The sequence below is a fragment of the Bubalus bubalis genome, chromosome 11 (assembly GCF_019923935.1).
Source record: "Bubalus bubalis isolate 160015118507 breed Murrah chromosome 11, NDDB_SH_1, whole genome shotgun sequence".
Lineage (NCBI taxonomy): Eukaryota > Metazoa > Chordata > Mammalia > Artiodactyla > Bovidae > Bubalus > Bubalus bubalis.
Genome location: NC_059167.1, coordinates 21,403,272 through 21,423,064, shown reverse-complemented (window position 1 = coordinate 21,423,064; position 19,793 = coordinate 21,403,272). Strand labels below are relative to the sequence as shown.

Here is a 19,793-nt window from a genome sequence, read left to right as displayed (position 1 = left end):
TGCACACACAGGCACTCCTACTATCATCAGCGAAGGTGTGGGCCGAGTGCTGCCGAACACAAGCAGGGCACCGAGCCAACTCGGGGATTTAGGGAGGCGTTCCGAAGGAGGTGATCCCTGAAATGAGGCTTCAAGCATGAGTGCACGTTAGTTAAAAAAAGAAGAAAGACAGAGAAAAAAAAAGAAAGAACATGGGAAGGGCATCTGAGTCAAAGAGAACAGCCCAAGCAAAGACGTGGGGCAGGAAAGCCCTCTGTGTACATAGGATTACAGGCAAATCAGTGTGAGGCAGGAGGGACAGAAGATGAGGCTGGACACAGAGGGAGGACCCAATTCATGGCAAGTCTTATATGCCAGGCTGAGAAGATGGGATTTTATCCTAAGGGCAGTGAAAAGCCAATGATAGGATTTTGAACAGGAGAATGACATGGTCTGATCTGTATTCCAGAAAAACCAATTTGGCTAGATAGGTTTTAGGGTGGCTGTAAGTGGGACAAAACCAAAGCAGGAAGATCAGTCAGAAATCTATTGGAAACAGAACAGATACAGATAAAGAGGGTGGGCCGAGGGTACATTCTGCATATGATGACCCTCTGACCCCTCAGCTCAGCCCACGGCCCCTCATTTTTTCCCTGGATTATCTTCCTAAAGCCCCCAGGGCCATCTGCAAGGTGTCTGTGTCCTCAGCAGTGGCTCCTGACATCTTTTAATATCACTGGCAAATTTAATTAAAGTCACTTTCCTCTGCTCTTCCAGATCATTAATAAAACAGAGCCACCAGGCCAGACTGAGCAAATTCTCCCTCTTGCTACGCCCTCCACTTTCTCCAATGGGAACACTGCTCCGGGTCTGTCACCAGCCTGGGTAGACGCATCCTGCTCTGCTTCTAAATCTGGGCCCCTGCACAGACGTCACAGCCAATTTACATTAAAGTTTTAGGTGCAGCCAGGCTGCACTGGATCTGAAGTGTCACCCGAGTCCAAGAACACTGCATCTTCTCCTGTACTTCCTCTGCCTACAGGGGCTGAGAGCCTGCAGAGTCCTCTCCATGGCAAAGCTCTCCCAGAAACACAGGAACTAAATTTCCGGCACTCAAGTAGGAAAGACGCAACCTTGGCTACTTCGGTAGTTTGGCTGCCACAATCGGAACTTGGATCCAAGGAAGAAAATGTAAGGATGCTGCTTTTCGTCCATTATGATAGCTTTGAATATTCCAAGTAAAAAAGTTAGTATTATCGTCACGCCCATTTTGAAAGTGAAAGTGTTAGTTGCTCAGTCGTGTCCGACTCTTTGCGACCCCATGGACTGTAGCCTACCAGGCTTTTCTGTCCATTGGATTCTCCAAGCAAGAATACTGGAATGGATAGCCATTCACTTCTCCAGGGGATAAGCAAATTTGAATTTACAAAGGTTAAAGAATTTGCCCAAATCATGGTTGCTGCTGCTGCTGCTGCTAAGTTCCATCAGTGGTGTCCAACTCTGTGCCACCCCATAGACAGCAGCCCACTAGGCTCCTCTGTCCCTGGGATTCTCCAGGCAAGAATACTGGAGTGGGTTGCCATTTCCTTCTCCAATGCATGAAAGTGAAAAGTGAAAGTGAAGTCGCATGGTAAGTAGACAAATAAGCTCGTGAATTCTGGCAGTCTGACTCTAGAGTACTTGGCATTAACCACCATGCTAGGTAGATGCCTTGGGTTTGGGTAGCCCTTTGAAAAGCAAAGGGCCTGGGGAAGGGAGGGTGAGTTTTTTTGGATATGGAGCCCTCACTATGAACTTGGAGATGGTACATACCCCAAGGCAGCCTGAAACAGTAGAAGAGCCCCAAATCTGAAAGCAAGAGGCAAGAACTTTCTTCCTAGCTCTGCCTCAACAAGCTATGAGACTGCAAAGAGTCAGAGAACTCTTAATGGCATAGCTTCCTCATCCAGAAAATTCGTGTGGGGTTGGATAATCTCCACAGTTGCTTTGAGTCAAAAATGCTTTGATGGCAGGCAGGTCCATCTCCACAACAGGCAAAGAAGTGAAGGCACATATTTCAGTTAGGTCAGCCCAGAGCAGTGTGAGAGCCAGCAACTCCCCAGGAGACGTCAAAAGAGAAGAGATTAAGGGAGCATGGTAGGAAAGGGGGGCCCCCAAAGGCAAGGAGAGCCTACAATCTGGCTTTACCAAAAGCACCTTGCATCAAAGTCATTTTTTAAACAACTGCTCTTTGAATGCCCATTTTGGACCAAGCACTGTGCTTGTGACTGAGCATACACCCGTGAAAGTGCTACACCACATCCCCAAACATTTGACATTTTCTTCTAATGAAGGATAGAGACAAACAAGGAATTATGGGCATGATGCTATGACGATGTCATGGGAAGTTACTCTTTTTCTTGTTCCGCTCTAAGCTCTCAAGTTGGTCACCGCACCGCTGCCTCTAACCTTACGGACAGTGGCTGCAATACATCACGGTTTTATAATATCGAGGACCTTGCAGTAGTATGTGTAGTTGATATTCCACGATTCTTGCTTCTCTGTTCCCATGCAACTGTCACGTTTTGCCTTCCTCAAAGCCTCCAAACCCTTAATGGCATCCAAGTCATATGATAACTTCATAAAACCCAGCTGGCCTTCTCCTAGGCACTGCCACACACAAAGAGGAAGCACCAGCAAGCCTCAATCTCCTCGTGCTGTATATAAATAAAGGACTTTAAAATGATCACAACAATCCTGTCTCTTCATTGAGTATTCTTTACTCTATGGGTGGCACTGCATCAGGCATTTCTAAGCTTCTGTGTAAGACCTAAGGATCCCACAATGATTTAGGTAGCGTTAACTGTTTTAGAGATGAGGAGACTTGGGCCCAAAGATTACTAATTTACCCAGGTCCACTAGCTGAGTAGCACAGCTGAGCTATGAAACTTGGTGTGTCAAATGCCAAAGTCTAAAAGTGAAGGTGGAAAAACAGGATCGGAATCTGGAGCCCTTAGGTCAAGAACATACAGCCCTGGAAATCTCTACTCCTCTGGGAAGCCTTCCCTGATAACACCCTCTTCCTCTACCTTCCAACTGAGTCATTTTCTCCCCTGTGTTCCTCTAGCCCTTTGATGACCACTAAGGCACTTGTCACACATCATCACATTAACGTGGGCTGATCTGTCTGCATGTCCATCTCCTACACACTTAGAGAAACTCCCTGAGGGATTCCCCCTCAATATAGGGACTTTTCTTTTCTAGCAAGTTATCGCACTCAGTTCAGAGGGCTAAGAGGTTGGATCTGATCTCTTATATCCTCCCTGCCTCCAAAATTCTATGATTCCAAGGCTTGTTAATTCTACTCAAAGGTTTACCACACTCTCTAGAGACCAGAGGACTTTGCTCTCTATGAGTCCTTCACAGATCTGGAGAATCACAAACCATGCAAGGGGACCAGAGTGAAAGGAAGAAAGGGCCTTGCTCACCTAATTTAAGTTCTGCTTCTCCAGCTGCTGGATCTACATCTGCATGTAAGTCATCCCCCACATTGGAGGCAATAATGGAACCAGGATCACACGCTAAAGAGGGCTGTGCATTAGAATAACTTTGGAGCTCTAAAAAATATAGGTATCTGGATCTTACTCCAGACCTAAGTTTTGGACTCTCTGGGAGTGAAGTCTCAATATTTAGACTTTTTAAAAGTTCCTTAGTTGATTTAGAGGTACAGCCAAGGTTCAGAATCCCAGGAGAGAATAAAAGGAACACAGACCAACTATGAAAGACATTTGCATCTCAGGGATTCCAACCATTACAGAATTTCTCTGAACCAAAAGAAGGACTCTTAGTGTATCATGAGTTGACTCATAAGTGGGTGTACCACAAAGCCTTTCTATACACTAGACAAACATCCACCCTCCTGGACTCTAACTTCCTTTCATACCCTGCCAATGACAAAGAGCATCAACTGCCTACCCATATAAGTAGATTTCCCCACTGTCTCTCCCTAAACCTGCTGTTAGCTTAATCTACACTTTTACTGAAGAAACAGAAAAGACCCAGAGTTCCCTTATCTACACAGGAAAATGATGCTGCTCATCCCATTTTCAGCAAGACATGTTTCTGAGTATTTTCCTTTTCATGGAGGGTATCTTACGTTGACTTCTCCATGTTTTTCCTCATGCCATCTTTGTTTTCTCAGTGATTCATTTATTCACGTATACACGCATGCACAGGTATGAAACTCAGTCCATGTGGTACAGGTCAACTTTCACTGAATTAGATGAGAAGGTACCCAACTCTTTTTTTGCACATTCAAAAAAACTTAGAATAAAAGTTCCTAGAGGGTAGCAATTTTTATCTGTTTGGTATTTCTGTATCCCTGCCATCTATATCAGTGCCTGGCATAGAGTGGGTGCTCAGTATATACTTAGTGAATGAATAGATCCATGAATAAATGTACAAAAATAGAAGGCATAATAGCTAGTGATTTCTCCCACTCTTGGCAGTGTTCAAATGGAGCATCCCATCTGTTAGGGAGGCTGTGAGCAAGGTTTTTCTAATTTGAGTTATATGAACAAAAATGTAATCCCCCCTGAGGAGCACACACTTCACTGGAGAACAGTGACAGAAAACCAAATTACCAAAAAAAAAAAAAAAAAAAGTCCTAGATTTGGAAGCATGTGCCAAGACAGTGCAGAGGAAGGAAGGTCAAGTGCTGCCTGGGACCAGCAGGGTCACTTCATGGACCAGGCAACTTTGGATCTAGGAGTTGAAGAATGAACATGAATTAACTGGGTCAAAGCCACTGCACCTCAAATAGGTAAGAGAAAGCCATGCTAAAGAGCAGGTCAGCCTCAACAAGCAATGTCTGTTTAAAGAAAGGCGGGCAGGGTGTCTGAAGGGCAGGGCATTTGAGGGAGCTGAGAGAAGCTGCAGCAATCAGTGAGGAATTGTTTGTGAAAGGCCTTGTATGCCCAGTCAAGGAATTTGGTCGTTACCTTGGTGGTAATAAGGAAGTACTGCTGCTACTGCTAAGTCACTTCAGTCGTGTCCAACTCTGTGCGACCCCATAGACAGCAGCCCAGCAGGCTCCCCTGTCCCTGGGATTCTCCAGGCAAGAACACTGGAGTGGGTTGCCATTTCCTTCTCCAAAGGAAGTACTGAGAGTCTTTTAATCACAGGAGGGACAAGATCATTGTTTTTCCTTTGGATGGAGACCTAGACTGACAACAATGCAGAAACTAGATACGTGAATGAAGGTGGGGCAAGACTAGGGGCAGGAAGACCAGTTCAGAGACTCTCAAAGTATTTGAGTGAGATGTGATCAGAACCTGAACACAGGCAATGAGCGCAGGCCTGCTGAGGGGAGGCAGGGTTTAGAGCATTTTCAAAAGTAGAATCAATACGTGTGTGTGTGTGTGCGCGCGCGCGCTCAGTTGTGTCCAACTCATTGTGACCCAATGGACTGTAGCCCACCAGGCTACTCTGTCCATGGAATTTTCCAGGCAAAAATACCAGAGCAGGTTGTCATTTCCTACTCCAAGGGATCTTTCCAACCCAGAGATCAAACCTGTGTCTTTTGCGTCTCTTACATCGGCAGGCAGGTTCTTTACCACTGTGCCACTTGGAAGCCCAGACTCAGAACGGTTTGGACTATTGAGCCAACAAATGGCTACTACCTTGACAAGACTGAGGAGCATTCTGGTCCTTTGTTGGAGCTCTAGGGCCTTCTTCACTAGAGCCCATAATTCTCCTGGCTCCATCTGTCTCACAGTCACAGACGTCCCTAAAGCTATACAGCTATCTAAATCTGACCAATTTGTGTCGAATTTTCCAGCTCACATTTCTTCAGTCCTGGAGATCCTTACAGGAAAAACCCTGCAGGACCGCTGGGATGACGACGGTGCCTGATGTGGTTTGGTGCCAGTGTCTCTTCATCCCTCTTTCACTATCAGAATCTTCTGTTTTCAGTTGGTCCGCAGAATCTTGGATGTGTTCTCAAGTTTATTGGGTGCCAACTGTATGTCACACTCTTTTCCAGCTACTGGAGGCTTATCTTTTACCTGGACTAATGCAAAGCTGCCAATCTTGCCACATTTGTTACAGTCTGTGCTCCAGAAAAACAGCAACTACCATCTTTTTAAAATGTAAATCAGATACAGTTAAGTACCCTACATACAAATGAGTTCCTTTCCAAGAGTGCATTTGTAAGTCCAATTTGTTCCTAAGCCCAACAAAGTTAGCCTAGGTACCCAATGAACACAACTGGCTATATAGTACTATAGAGCAATAGGTTTATAATACTTTTCACACAAATAATTCATTAAAAAACAAGCAACACAAAAAGCAAACACTTTAAATCTTACAGTACAGTACCTTGAAAAGTACAGGGGTACAGTACAACAACTGGCATACAGGGGCTGGCATCAAGTGAACAGACAAGAAGAATTACTGACTGGAGGAGGGTGAAGAGCTGGGAGATGGTAGAGCTGAAGATCCTCAGCTATAGGAGATGGAGGGCAAGCTGCAATTTCACTCATGCCTAATGTTGATGGAATGCATGTTTGCATCTTGGAAAGCTCACAACTTGATCCTGCTTGCAGGATCTCAGTTCCCTGACCAGGGATCGAATTGTGCCCCCTGCAGTGGAAGTGCAGAGTCTTAACCACTGGACCATCAGGGAATCCCCACTCTTTTCTTTTCTTTAGAGCACCCACACTGGCTAGAATCATTGCTTTTCTATTTGTTCACTGGTTTATCATACAATATAAACTCCATGGGAGCAGACAACTTGATCTTTTTTCTCACCACGATATTCCCAGGCTGCTTGACTGCAGCCTGGCAGAGTGAGTGTCAGCATTTGTCGAAGAGATCAGTGCTCACTCTGCAGGACTAAGCGTTTTTGGAAAGATGCACCTGTGAGAGGAGATGTCAAGCTTCTGGGAAGCCCTGGGGTAGAGAGGTAAATGGTTAAAACCAATGATCTCAGAGAACTGGCAGTTCTGCTCATTTGAAAGCACCAACAGGACCACAAAGTATTTGGAAGGCTGTTGGGAGACTGTCTCTAAACGCATTTCATTCTGTCTACCTTAGTCCTCTCATGGGCGCCTTACTTCTCCAGAGTGTGTGGCCTCGTAATAGCCAACACTCATAGTGCACTATTCCCTCAACAAATATCAAGTGATGGTCTGTACCAACAGTAGACAAAAGCCTTCTTGCTCCCATTCAGTCCTCACGAGGATGTTCACAATGATGAAGAAACAGAGGCTCAGTTAGCTGCCTAGAGTTTCTAAGCCAAGAAATATCGGAGTCAGAATATAACCTTGGTCCTCCAGGTTTCAGGGGGTCTCCCTCCACCAACCTGGAAAAGCATCATGTCAGCAAAGACCAAGAGACAACATTCCCTATTACTGAAAGGAAATCAGGGCTGGGCCAGGGGTGTGAGAAGCCCAGAGCAGCCTGAAGGGGTATCATTCCCACCCTTACGTGTTCCCAGAGAAAATGACTTGGGCTCTATCTTTCGGAATTATCCACAGAGAGAGGGCTGACATCCCTCTGCCCTACTGCCTACCCATGAAGGGAAAGCTGGTCATAAAAGCTGGTACTTTTATGTACCTTTTCCTCAGCTCATTCTCCAGGAGACTGATCTATTTTTTAATACCATTTAGTTCTCTTAATTTTTAAATGTTAAAATATGGGATTAAATCATATCAGTGCCCAAAGGAAGAGCAAATGGACTCGGGCAAGCACTCAGCGTTGTCTCTCTGATACACGGCTGGGAGAGTCTCTTGTACACTCAACTCCAGGGATGTTCTGGGCCCTTCTTTCACAAGAGGGCGCTAGGAGCAGACTCCTAGGACTTCAGCAGATCCAGCTGCTGTCTTGGCAGCTGTGATCTCTCTACCTGACCAGGGATAGAACCCACTACCCCCTGTGATGGAAAGGAGGAGTCTTAACCACTAGACCATCAGGGAAGTCCCATTCTTCCTCTACTTTAGAGCACACACACGGGCTGGTCATTAATGATTCCCCTCGAAGTTGACTCCCCCATTAGTTCCTCCTGAGGGTCTGGAAGGCACGGACTCAAGGTGATTCTTCCTGAATCCTAGAGGGGAGAGTATAGTGATATGATAGGAAGTAAGCAGAACCTTTGGAAAGCCGCTGGGCAAAGGGATTCCAGGTAGACTCTCAACAGAGTCTGCTGCTGCTGCTGCTAAGTCGCCTCAGTTGTGTCCGACTCTGTGCGACCCCACCGACAGCAGCCCACCAGGCTCCTCTGTCCCTGGGATTCTCCAGGCAAGAACACTGGAATGGGTTGCCATTTCCTTCTCCAATGCATGAAAGTGAAAAGTGAAAGTGAAGTCGCTCAGTCGTGTCCAACTCCTAGCGACCCCATGGACTGCCGCCCACCAGGCTCCTCCATCCATGGGATTTGCCAGGCAAGAGTACTGGAGTGGGTTGCCATTGCCTTCTCCACAACAGAGTCTACATGGATCCAAATACATCCTTCCTGGATGGAAAAGGAAAAGCAGAAGCACAGGACTTGAGACTGAACTGTCTGGAGCATTTGGGGGCCGATTCTGAGAATGCCCTGGAGGGTTGCAGTGGGAAGGGACTCCACACAGGAGGGCCAAGCTCAGGCCACCAGACCCTCAACCAGCTCAGGATGCCTTGTAGCCCAGACAGCCAGATAGTTGGGTTGGCTGCTCATCTCACCTCTAGAGACCCAATGTAATAACAGACACACTGGGGGCTTCAAATTGCAGCTGGAAAGCTCTAAAACAAAAGATGAGATCAGCATGAATAACATTCTTAGTAGGAGGTGATCTATAAGCTGTGGAACCAGACCCACAGAACACAGAATTGTCAGGGAAGTAGATTAAAAGTTAACACATCCAACATAGCCTTTTTTAAAGGTAAGGAATGTGAGGCCCATAAAGCAGCAATGGGTTTTGCCTGTAGTTGTCAGAAGAAATAACAACTAAAATATACTGTTCTTGCCACTTGTTCAATGTATCTTCTGTGATACCACATTGCCCGTTCCTGGGTTGATATTTTTATTCCTTCACTGGCTCCTTTTATGATAAATAGGACAGATTCTCTTTCTTGCTTTTAGTCCACCTGCCTCAAGAGTGAGGTAGGTTATTCATTTTTCATTGACCAGCCACTGTGTCTCAGGTACCATACAACAAGAAGTGGGAGAGAGAGAAAGGACTTGGTCCAGGAAGAAGGTGAGTCTCAAGATGAAAAATATATATATTTTTTAATAATAAAAAATCTGCATTTAAATAAATATAAGGGACTTGTGAAAAACAGATGCTGCGTCATCAAAATTCAGAATAAAAGACTGCTTCTTCACAGTCTTCCCATCAGAAAGAGGCATTTGAACTGAAGAACAGTAGGATTCTTAGTGAAGGGCAAACCATGAACAAAGGTGCAGAAGAAGAAAGGACAAGAGTACTTAGGTGCCCACATGGGAACTGTAAGAAGTGAGACTAGAAGTGGAGTGGTGAAGCAGGCCAAGGAGGACCTTGAATATCAGGAGTCGGACTGCAGCAAAAAGTGAGAGGCCCTTCAAGGCTTTTGTGTGGGAAAATGACAAGCCTAGATTAGGGTTTTAGGAGGGCAATCTTATAATAGCCACTAAAGTGAATTGAAGGACTGGAAGAATGAAGTTGGGAAGATGTTAGAAAGTTACTGTTTATAGTATCATCATCATAATATAGCTTAGAAAGTTATTTTTTTTACAGGTACGGTAAGGACTGAGTGGGAAAACTCAATGTTGGGCACTTTGAATACAGTAGCTTTACTCTATTGCAAACATACAAATGTTGGCTGCTATAATAATAATTTCTATTATAATTATCATTATTATTATGTTAGAGGTTGTCAAATCCATACTGAGGTCGTGGTAGTAGGGATAGGGAAGAGAGGAATGGACTGAACAGATGTAAGGGACACAATAGTGCCCCTTTATCTGTGTGGGATAAATTCTAAGGCCCCCAAGTGGATGTCTGATATTGCAAATAGTACTTAACTCTATGTATACTATGTTTTTCCCTGTATATACACATTTACAGTTAAATTTCCAAATTAGGCCCAGAAAGATTGAAGGAGGAAGGAGAAGGGGATGACAGAGGATGAGATGGTTGGATGGCATCACCAACTCAATGGACATGAGTTTGAGTAAACTCTGGGAGTTGGTGATGGACAGCAAGGCCTGGCGTGCTGCAGTCCAGGGGGTCGAAAAGAGTTGGATGTGACTGAGCGACTGAACTAAACTGAACTGAAATAGATTAGCAATAATAACTAATAATAAAATAGAACAATTATAACAATATACTGTAATAAAAGTTGTGTGAGTGTATTCTCTTTCATTCTCTCACTCAGAATATCTTATGGTGGTTGGTGGTGGTTTAGTCGCTAAGTCATGTTGGACTCTTGCGATCCCATGGACTATATAGCCTGCCAGGTGCCTCTGACTATGGGATTTCCCAGGCAAGAATACTGGAGTGGTTTGCCATTTCCTTCTCCAGGGGATCTTCCCAATCCAGGGATCGAACCTGGGTCTCCTGCACTGCAGGCAGATTCTTTACCAACTGAGCTACCAGGGAAGCCCCCAGAATATCTTACAGTACAAATTTAATGCCTTTTCCATCTTAATGGAGCACTTTATCACACACAGTGGCTGTAACTTTTGCAGCCTGAGGTGTGAGAGCAAACCTGTGGGAGAAAACTGGGAGGGAGGAGAGGATCTTGGAGATGAAGTGAAAGAGGGCCCACCTAGAGAGCTAGTGGAACCTGGAGAGGTTCTGTGCGATAGAAGTCAAGAGGGGGAAGTTTCACAGAGCTAATGATAAATTTTTTCTGATGGGGGTTGGGGGAAATCAGGAATAAGTTATTATATTTGGGGGAATGAGAAGTCCTTGGTGAGTGAGAGTTGGGCAGAAGGCCAGAAAAAATGAGAAAGCAAGGGACTAAGTGAATGAATGAGTGATGGGGAAATAGAAACAGATGTCTACTCTAAAATTTCAAGAGTGTGTGGAAAGCAAGATGGGAAGAGAAAATGACAGGGGAGGAAGTGAACAAAGGGATATTCTTGCCAGGATGTTGAGCATGCTTACAATTAGATGGAGGGGATTCAGTGCTCAAAAGGAAAGAGCTCAGGGCAGACTGATGAAGGCAGGGCAGGAGGGCCACTGGGCAGGAAGGGAAGGGAGAACTTTTAAATTGTGAGACCAGTGACAAGTAAGGATGGAGAACAAAGTTGGGAGATCAGGGTACAAAGGAAGAGTGTGCAAGCTCACACTATTTGGTTCATTCTCTAGGATGAACAAAGTGGTGTGTAACCTGGACATCTTCTCCTCTCAAGTGATTTGGAAACTGCCATGTGGAAGCCTGGGCAGGAATACAGTTTCCAGACCCACTTCCGGATCCAGTCCCAACATGACCCAGCATTCCTGTACACAATCAGGAAAGAACTATTTGTCATTCAGACATCAAGGCAGTAAATGCTACCTGACCCATTCCAAGAGCTGTTTTCTTAGTAGACATGACCCTGTATACCACATCTAAATACACTTGATTCAGGAATTAACCTCTATTTACTCTTCATATTATAAAAATGTACATATACATGTGATTCTTCCGATCTAGATGTCTTGTTCAATAGTCTCTATGGATCACAATCCTTCTTACCCCTCACCTTCCTGCTCAAGACCTTTCCCAGGACCCAGAGATCTCCGATCTTTAGGGGTCCACCTTGCTGGGCAGCTTAACTGACTGGGAAGAGTGTCTTAGACATGCTGGAGCCATTTTTCCTTTCTCTTGAAGTGGTCTACCCAGTGTTGGGTTTAGAGTGCCCATCCAAAAAACAAAGAGACAACTGAACACAAACCAATCTCATTAAAGAAAATAGGGAAATTCCTTCCTAGAAGGACAGCTCTGGTTTGTATGCTAAAACAGAAAGAGGAACCCCCTAACCCTCCCTCATAGGCCAGCAGGATGACAACGCACAAGGGTTCTGCAATAGTCTCCTGCTTCCTTTCGCTACATTCTGGTTTTGATGCACTATCTAAAATGCAAATCTGACCATGCACTTCAGTACTGAAAACCTTCCTAAGTCCCCACTGGAAACTCAGTGGAAAACCTTAGCATGAAGTCCAAGTCCTTCAAGATCTGGCCCCTAGAACTTCTCTAAACTCATCTCTCTGAACTTTACCCTCAGTCTTTAGTCATTTGAAAGAGCTCTTGTCCACTTTAGGCCTTTGCATACTGATCCCTTCAGGGCTTCCCTGACCACTCAGCAATAAAGAATCTGCCTGCAATGCAGGAGACTGATGCAGGTTTGATCTCTGGGTGGGGAAGATCCCCTGGTGTAGGAAATGGCAACCCACTCCAGTATTCTGTCCTGGGAAATCCCATGGACAGAGGCTGGTGGGCTACAGTCCACGGGGTTTCAAAGAGTTGGACATGATTGAGCACAGCAATATCACAGTAATCCAAGTCTATGCCCCAACCAGTAATGCTGAAGAAGATGAAGTTGAACGGTTCTATGAAGACCTACAAGACCTTCTAGAACTAACACCCAAAAAAGATGTCCTTTTCATTATAGGGGACTGGAATGCAAAAGTAGGAAGTCAAGAAACACCTGGAGTAACAGGCAAATTTGGCCTTGGAATACGGAATGAAGCAGGACAAAGACTAAGAGAGTTTTGCCAAGAAAATGCACTGGTCATAACAAACACCCTCTTCCAACAACACAAGAGAAGACTCTACACATGGACATCACCAGATGGTCAACACCGAAATCAGATTGATTATATTCTTTGCAGCCAAAGATCTAGAAGCTCTATACAGTCAACAAAAACAAGACCAGGAGCTGACTGTGGCTCAGATCATGAACTCCGTATTACCAAATTCAGACTTAAATTGAAGAAAGTAGGGAAAACCACTAGACCATTCAGGTATGACCTAAATCAAATCCCTTATGATTATACAGTGGAAGTCAGAAATAGATTTAAGGGCCTAGATATGATAGATAGAGTGCCTGATGAATTATGGAATGAGGTTTGTGACATTGTACAGGAGACAGGGATCAAGACCATCCCCATGGAAAAGAAATGCAAAAAAGCAAAGGAAAAAAGGAAAGATATAAGCATCTGAATGCAGAGTTCCAAAGAATAGCAAGAAGAGATAAGAAAACCTTCCTCAGCAATCAATGCAAAGAAATAGAGAAAAACACAGAATGGGAAAGACTAGAGATCTCTTCAAGAAAATTAGAGATACCAAGGGAATATTTCATGCAAAGATGGGCTAGATAAAGGACAGAAATGGTATGGACCTAACAGAAGCAGAAGATATTAAGAAGAAATGGCAAGAATACACAGAAGAACTGTACAAAAAAGATCTTCACAACCCAGATAATCACGATGGTGTGATCACTGACCTAAAGCCAGACATCCTGGAATGTGAAGTCAAGTGGGCCTTAGAAAACAACACTACGAACAAAGCTAGTGGAGGTAATGGAATTCCAGTTGAGCTATTTCAAATCCTGAAAGATGATGCTGTGAAAGTGCTGCACTCAATATGCCAGCAAATTTGGAAAACTCAGCAATGGCCACAGGACTGGAAAAGGTCAGTTTTCATTCCAATCCCAAAGAAAGGCAATGCCAAAGAATGCTCAAACTACCGCACAATTGCACTCATCTCACACGCTAGTAAGGTAATGCTGAAAATTCTCCAAGCCAGGCTTCAGCAATACGTGAACTATGAACTTCCAGATGTTCAAGCTGGTTTTAGAAAAGGCAGAGGAACCAGAGATCAAATTGCCAACATCCGCTGGATCATGGAAAAAGCAAGAGAGTTCCAGAAAAACATCTATTTCTGTTTTATTGACTATGCCAAAGCCTTTGACTGTATGGATCACAATAAACTGTGGAAAATTCTTCAAGAGATGGGAATACCAGACCACCTGCCTCTTGAGAAACCTATAGGCAGGTCAGGAAGCAACAGTTAGAACTGGACATGGAACAACAGACTGGTTCCAAATAGGAAAAGGAGTACTTCAAGGCTGTATATTGTCACCCTGTTTATTTAACTTATATGCAGAGTACATCATGAGAAACGCCGGGTTGGAAGAAGCACAAGCTGGAATCAAGATTGCCAGGAGAAATATCAATAACCTCAGATATGCAGATGACACCACCGTTATGGCAGAAAGTGAAGAGGAACTAAAGAGCCTCTTGATGAGAGTGAACGTGGAGAGTGAAAAAGTTGGCTTAAAGCTCAACATTCAGAAAACTAAGATCATGGCATATGGTCTCATCACTTCATGGCAAATAGATGGGGAAACAGTGGAAACAGTGTCAGACTTTATTTTCTTGGGCTCCAAAATCACTGCAGATGGTGACTGCAGCCTTGAAATTAAAAGATGCTTACTCCTTGGAAGGAAAGTTATGACCAACCTAGATAGCATATTGAAAAGCAGAGACATTACTTTGCCAACAAAGGTCCGTCTAGTCAAGGTTATGGTTTTTCCTGTGGTCATCTATGGATGTGAGAGTTGGACTGTGAAGAAAGCTGAGTGCCGAAGAATTGATGCTTTTGAACTGTGGTGTTGGAGAAGACTCTTGAGAGTCCCTTGGACTGCAAGGAGATCCAACCAGTCCATTCTGAAGGAGATCAGCCTTGGGATTTCTTTGGAAGGCATGATGCTAAAGCTGAAACTCCAGTACTTTGGTCACCTCCTGCAAAGAGTTGACTCATTGGAAAAGACTCTGATGCTGGAAGGGGTTGGAGGCAGGAGGAAAAGGGGACGACAGAGGATGAGATGGCTGGATGGCATCACTGACTCAATGGACGTGAGTCTGAGTGAACTCCGGGAGTTGGTGATGGACAGGGAGGCCTGGCGTGCTGCGATTCATGGGGTCACATAGAGTCGGACACAACTGCGTGACTGAACTGAACTGAACTGAGCGCAGCGCAGCACAGCACACACTGATCCTTTCACTCCAAGACCTTTCTCCCCCACCATTCCCCTCCCTACTTTCACCAAAGCCAGGTCCTCCCTAGCCTGTCTTTCTGGGATCAGCTATCCCTAGAAGTTCTCCTTAAGACCCCCTAGAGACGCGCTCTTCCTACATTTTCACTGCACCTGGGATGTAGCCTGCACAGACAGGAATCAGTTTAAATGGTAATTGTATGTTCACTGGTTGGTTATCCCTGCTGGGATGAGTGTGTGTTTATGAGGAAAGGAAACATTCTATTTCATTTGCCTCTGTACCCAGCAAATACTTGGCCAAGGGGATTGTTGAATATTTATTGAATAAATAACTGATTGGTTGAATCAATGAAGGCTCTCTTTTTTGGAGTCAAATGTATTTCTGAAACTCATCAAACGTTTGAACTTCCAAGCAAAGCAACCAGGCTTGAGTGCAAAGGAGTGATTTTCTCTTTTGAGCCAATCTTGGTAGCTTGAAGAGAAGCTGTGTGACACATTCCTCCAAATCCAGATTGTCAGCAGTGAGTGACTGGACCAGGTAGGCTGAGGAATAATGCCCACAATGACTGCTGCTGCTGCTAAGTCGCTTCAGTCGTGTCCGACTGTGTGTGACCCCAGAGATGGCAGCCCACCAGGCTCCTCCATCCCTGGGATTCTCCAGGCAAGAACACTGGAGTGAGTTGCCATTTCCTTCTCCAATGTATGAAAGTGAAAAATGAAAGTGAAGTCACTCAGTCGTGTCCAACTCCTAGCGACCCCATGGACTACAGCCCACGAGGCTCCTCCGTCCATGGGATTTTCCAGGCAAGAGTACTGGAGTGGGGTGCCATTGCCTTCTCTGCCACAATGACTACCCATGGACAATACCAGTAACTACGCCAGGGACTGTACAAGGGGCCGCCTTGCACAGGGACAGGGCAGGGCTAGATCAGGGGGACACTTCCTTGGCTTCAGGGTCCCAACCCAGGGAGAAGTCCACCGGAAGGGCGTGTTTTTTACAGGGTCAGTTTGCTGGCCCTATTCTTCCTTCTCTGACCAGGAGGCTCTGCAGGGCCATGCGTGTGCATGCTCAGTCACTTCAGCCATGTCCGACTCTTTGTGACCCCATAGACTGTAGCCCACCAGGCTCCTCTGCCCATGGGATTCTCCAGGCAAGAATACTGGAGGGGGTTGCCATGCCCTTCTCTAGGGGATCTAGGGTTGGATTTTCCCAACCCAGGGATCAAACCTGCATCTTCTCTCCTTTCCTGCATTGGCAGATGGGTTCTTCACCACTAGCGCCACCTGGGAAGGACTTGGAGCCCTTCTGCAAGAGATGCCAAAGTAGAGATCAGAGAAGAGGTAACTTACTCCTCCTAGTTCCATTCATTCACTCAGCACTGATGGAGTAGTTTCTCTATGCCAGGCACACTGCCAGGTCCTGGGGATACAAGGTGAATAAACACCAGCTCTCTTTCCTCCCTTCATGCAGCTTGCTGTCCAGAGGCGTGACTGGCCTTACTCAATCACATAAATAAATTGAACGTGAATCTTTAAATTACTTCAAAATAATAGGTTCAAGTTAGGAGTGTAAAATAAAGGAATCTGGCTTAGGGAAGGTAGGGAAAGCTTCCTTGAGAAAGTCACCAATGAACTAAGGACAAAAAGATAAATAGGAGTACATTAGACAAGAACGAAGTGTTGGAAGAGCAAGAAAGCATTCCCAGGTAGAGGAAACCACCTAAACAGCCTTCCCATCTTCATGAAGTCTGAGAATCACTTCATCCAAATTTAGGTCCCACCTGCTTCTTCTCAACCTCATATCTATATTTTATTTAAAGGAACAGGTAACCGTGGAGTGGACTTGCATGTGCAAAGGGGAATTGCAGATGGTGGTGAGGGGTTGGGAGACCCCAGCTACCCCAGCTCTGATCCTCAACCCTGCTCGCGTGGAGAGGTGCAAGGCAGGAAGGCGCGGGTTCCTCTCAAACTCGGACCCCGCAAGGCCCGCAGGAAGAAAGGCCGGCGGGAGGGAGGGCCTGAGCGGATCTTGGATCTCCCTCCGTCAGGGAGAAGCAGGGTGCAGCAGCTATATTTGAAAATCGAGGTAAACAAGAGCTCAGCTCAAGTGGACGGGGCACAACAGCTGCGGAAGATTAATCACACACGGCTGCGAGTCACCAGGTCGCCACGAGGCCCCCACCAGCAGGCCGGATGTGCTCCTATCACGTACCCACAGCTCCCTCCGCCTGGGGTGTTTCTCGGCCACTCAAGAGCGCGCAGCCCTGCTCCCAGCTGCGGCCTGCCCTTCTGACAAACTACCCCGAGTTTCAATCTTTCTGCCCAGGAGCCCGAACAACCAAACGTTCGGGGTTTGTTTTTTAGTCACCAGGGGACAGAGCCAAAGACAGACAGAGAAAGAGCGCGCCAGAGAGAGAGAGAGAGACAGACAGACAGACAGACAGACAGACAGAAGGACAAGGAGAGACAGAGAGGGAGAGAGAGACAGGCGGCAGGCAGGCGGGCAGGGAGCGGGTAAATTTATGGCACTGCATTAAAGGCGTTTGTTCTATTTAACCCCCACCCTCTCCCTCCACAGTTAAAAATAAAACACAGTGAATAAAGAGGCGGGGGAAAATCGCTTTTTTCCCCTCCCGAAACATATCGCTTTCTTCGTCTCCCCAGTGGCTCAGGTCCTCGGAGCAGGTCAGCCAGGGTCTTGCAGGAGCAGGCCAGCCTCTGAATGAAGGCCTGTGGCTGTGTGCGTGTGTGCATGTGTGTGTGGTGGTGGCGGTGAGGGGTGTGTGGGCGAGCGGGGGTGGGGGTGGGGCGGGGAGGAGGCGGGTTGGGGAGTGGGGAGAGTTACACACTTCACGTCTCTCCACCTGGCCCCGGCCCGCCCAGACCACCGCGGACTGGAGAACATCGGTCGGGAGAAACCCTCCTTCTCCCCGCCCCCTTGGCCGCCGCGGGCTGGTGCGCCGGGGCTGCAGTTCCCGACCCGCGGCGGTGGAGTCCCGAGGTTGGGGTGCGCGCGGGCGTGCGTACAGGCGGGCGCGCGCCGAGTGGGTAACGCGCTCCCCTCGCAGCCCCCAAACCCCACGGGCGCTCGCCACCCCAGGAGCACAACACTCGTTGGCACAGCCCAGGCACACACATGCATACACGCATCCAGCACGGAACACGGCGCTCAGCCTCCCTAATGAGCACCCGTCCGTAACCCGACAAACCCGCGACCAGCCCAGGCATCTCTGCACCGCGCCCCCCCCCAACCCACCCACCTACCACCGCACCTCCCAGGAGGCACTCAGTCCACCAGTACGTCCCCCACCCCACCTCCCAGCACCGCCTGCATCCCAGTACACTTTCCGCGGCACCCTCCCCCGCCACCTCTTCTGACACTAGACCCGCAGGAAAGCAGTTCACGTGAATGATCTCGAGAAAGAACTTAATTAACACCGTTATTCACAAGCCGGAAACCTCACGGGGACATCCCCAAACCCACCCCCTCCATCACCACCAACCCCCGCCGCCCCCGCCCGACCTCTGCCTCCCCGGCCTCTGCCGCCGGTTGAGGGGGAAGGGCAGGAGGCTCAGCCCTTCACTCACCGTTTCTTCTCGGTCTCTCGGGCGGGGTGGGCAAGTGAGGGGGGGGTGGGTGAGAAAGGTGCGCGATGCCCCCGCCGCCGGGCTCCTTACCGGCCGCAGCGGCTCATCGCCCCAGCGGGCTGCCCGCCGGCCGCAGCCGCCTCCGGGGCATGTCAGTTCGCCGCCGCCGCCCGCCCGCCGGGCTCGTGGGCTACCAGCTTTCAGGGAGCCTTGGGGCAGCGCATCCGGAGGGCGAGGGCTAGGGCCGGAGCAGGGGGCCTGGGGAGGGGTCCCTCGGCACCGGTTTAAGGAGCAGGGAGCACGCCTCCGTAGACCCCTGGGAAACCCCGACTCGGGCGCCGGCTCGGACTAAAGCCCTGGAGAGGCCCGGAGTCCCGGCCGCCCGCAGCAAGGGGATCCCTGCCGGGAGGGGGCAGGAAGGCGAGCGGCCCGGCGTGCCCTGGCGGCTCCGAGGACCCCGGACTTGCAGTCTGCGTCGCCGGGGCTTTCCCGGGGCTGGGAGCGCGCCGGCTCTCCCCCTAGCACGCCGTCACCGCGGGACTCGTCTCGGCCTCGCCGCGGGCGGAGGGGACGCGCGGAGGGTCTGGTTTCTGGGCGAGCCGAGAGCTTTGCCCATTAAGCTGCAGGAGGAAGCCAAATCAAAAAGCCAATCTCCAAGCCTCCAAAACCCAACGTCACCCTATCACGGCATGACTAGCAGCGCATATTTATCCTCGCGCGCCGATGGAGGTGATTTTCAGAGAGCTTTCCGACCAGCAGCGGGGAGCCGAGTCCGCCTCTCGCATCCCGAGAGCCCCCAGGACCGAATGCAGACGGAACCCGTAGCCCGAGGCCACCCACCCAATCTTTGCAGCCTGGCGCCGGGCGCCTCCTGGCCAGCGGCAGTTCCAAGACGGCGGCGCGTCCTGACCTGGATTCCGCGGAGTCCAGAGCTCCGGGCAGCGGCGGGGAGGGAGGGCAGGCGGGCGCGCAGCACCGGCTTTCCCCTTGTCCTCAGGAGACGCCGCCTGCAATCCCGAAATTAAGTCTCCACCAAACACATCTGTGGTTTTTAAATATAGCAGGGGACGATTAACCAGGCAGGGTCCACCCAGGCCTAGGGGAGGAGTTGAGGGGGGATGGAGGTTAGCAGTGGAGGGAAAAGAAAACTCCCTTTCTCCCCTCTTTTTTTTCCCCCCTTCTGTTCTTGGTGTAGAACTCAGTCTGTCATTTTCTCAACCCAAATCAAACAACAGCTTGTGAC

The 19,793-nt window shown here is 48.0% G+C and overlaps 1 protein-coding gene across 6 annotated transcripts in view; it reads right to left on the bottom strand.

Moving 5' to 3' along the window:
* SLC8A3 (solute carrier family 8 member A3) overlaps positions 1-19,593 on the bottom strand; it is a 166,545-nt gene extending 146,952 nt beyond the window's left edge. For 2 of the 6 annotated variants that reach the window (XM_006056133.4, XM_025295286.3), the window contains exon 1: positions 18,551-19,371. The gene's annotated coding sequence lies outside the window, so the exon portion shown is untranslated. The other 4 variants (XM_025295281.2, XM_025295283.2, XM_025295284.3 and 1 more) reach the window with 4 other exon arrangements.
* Positions 19,594-19,793: the final 200 nt, after the last annotated feature.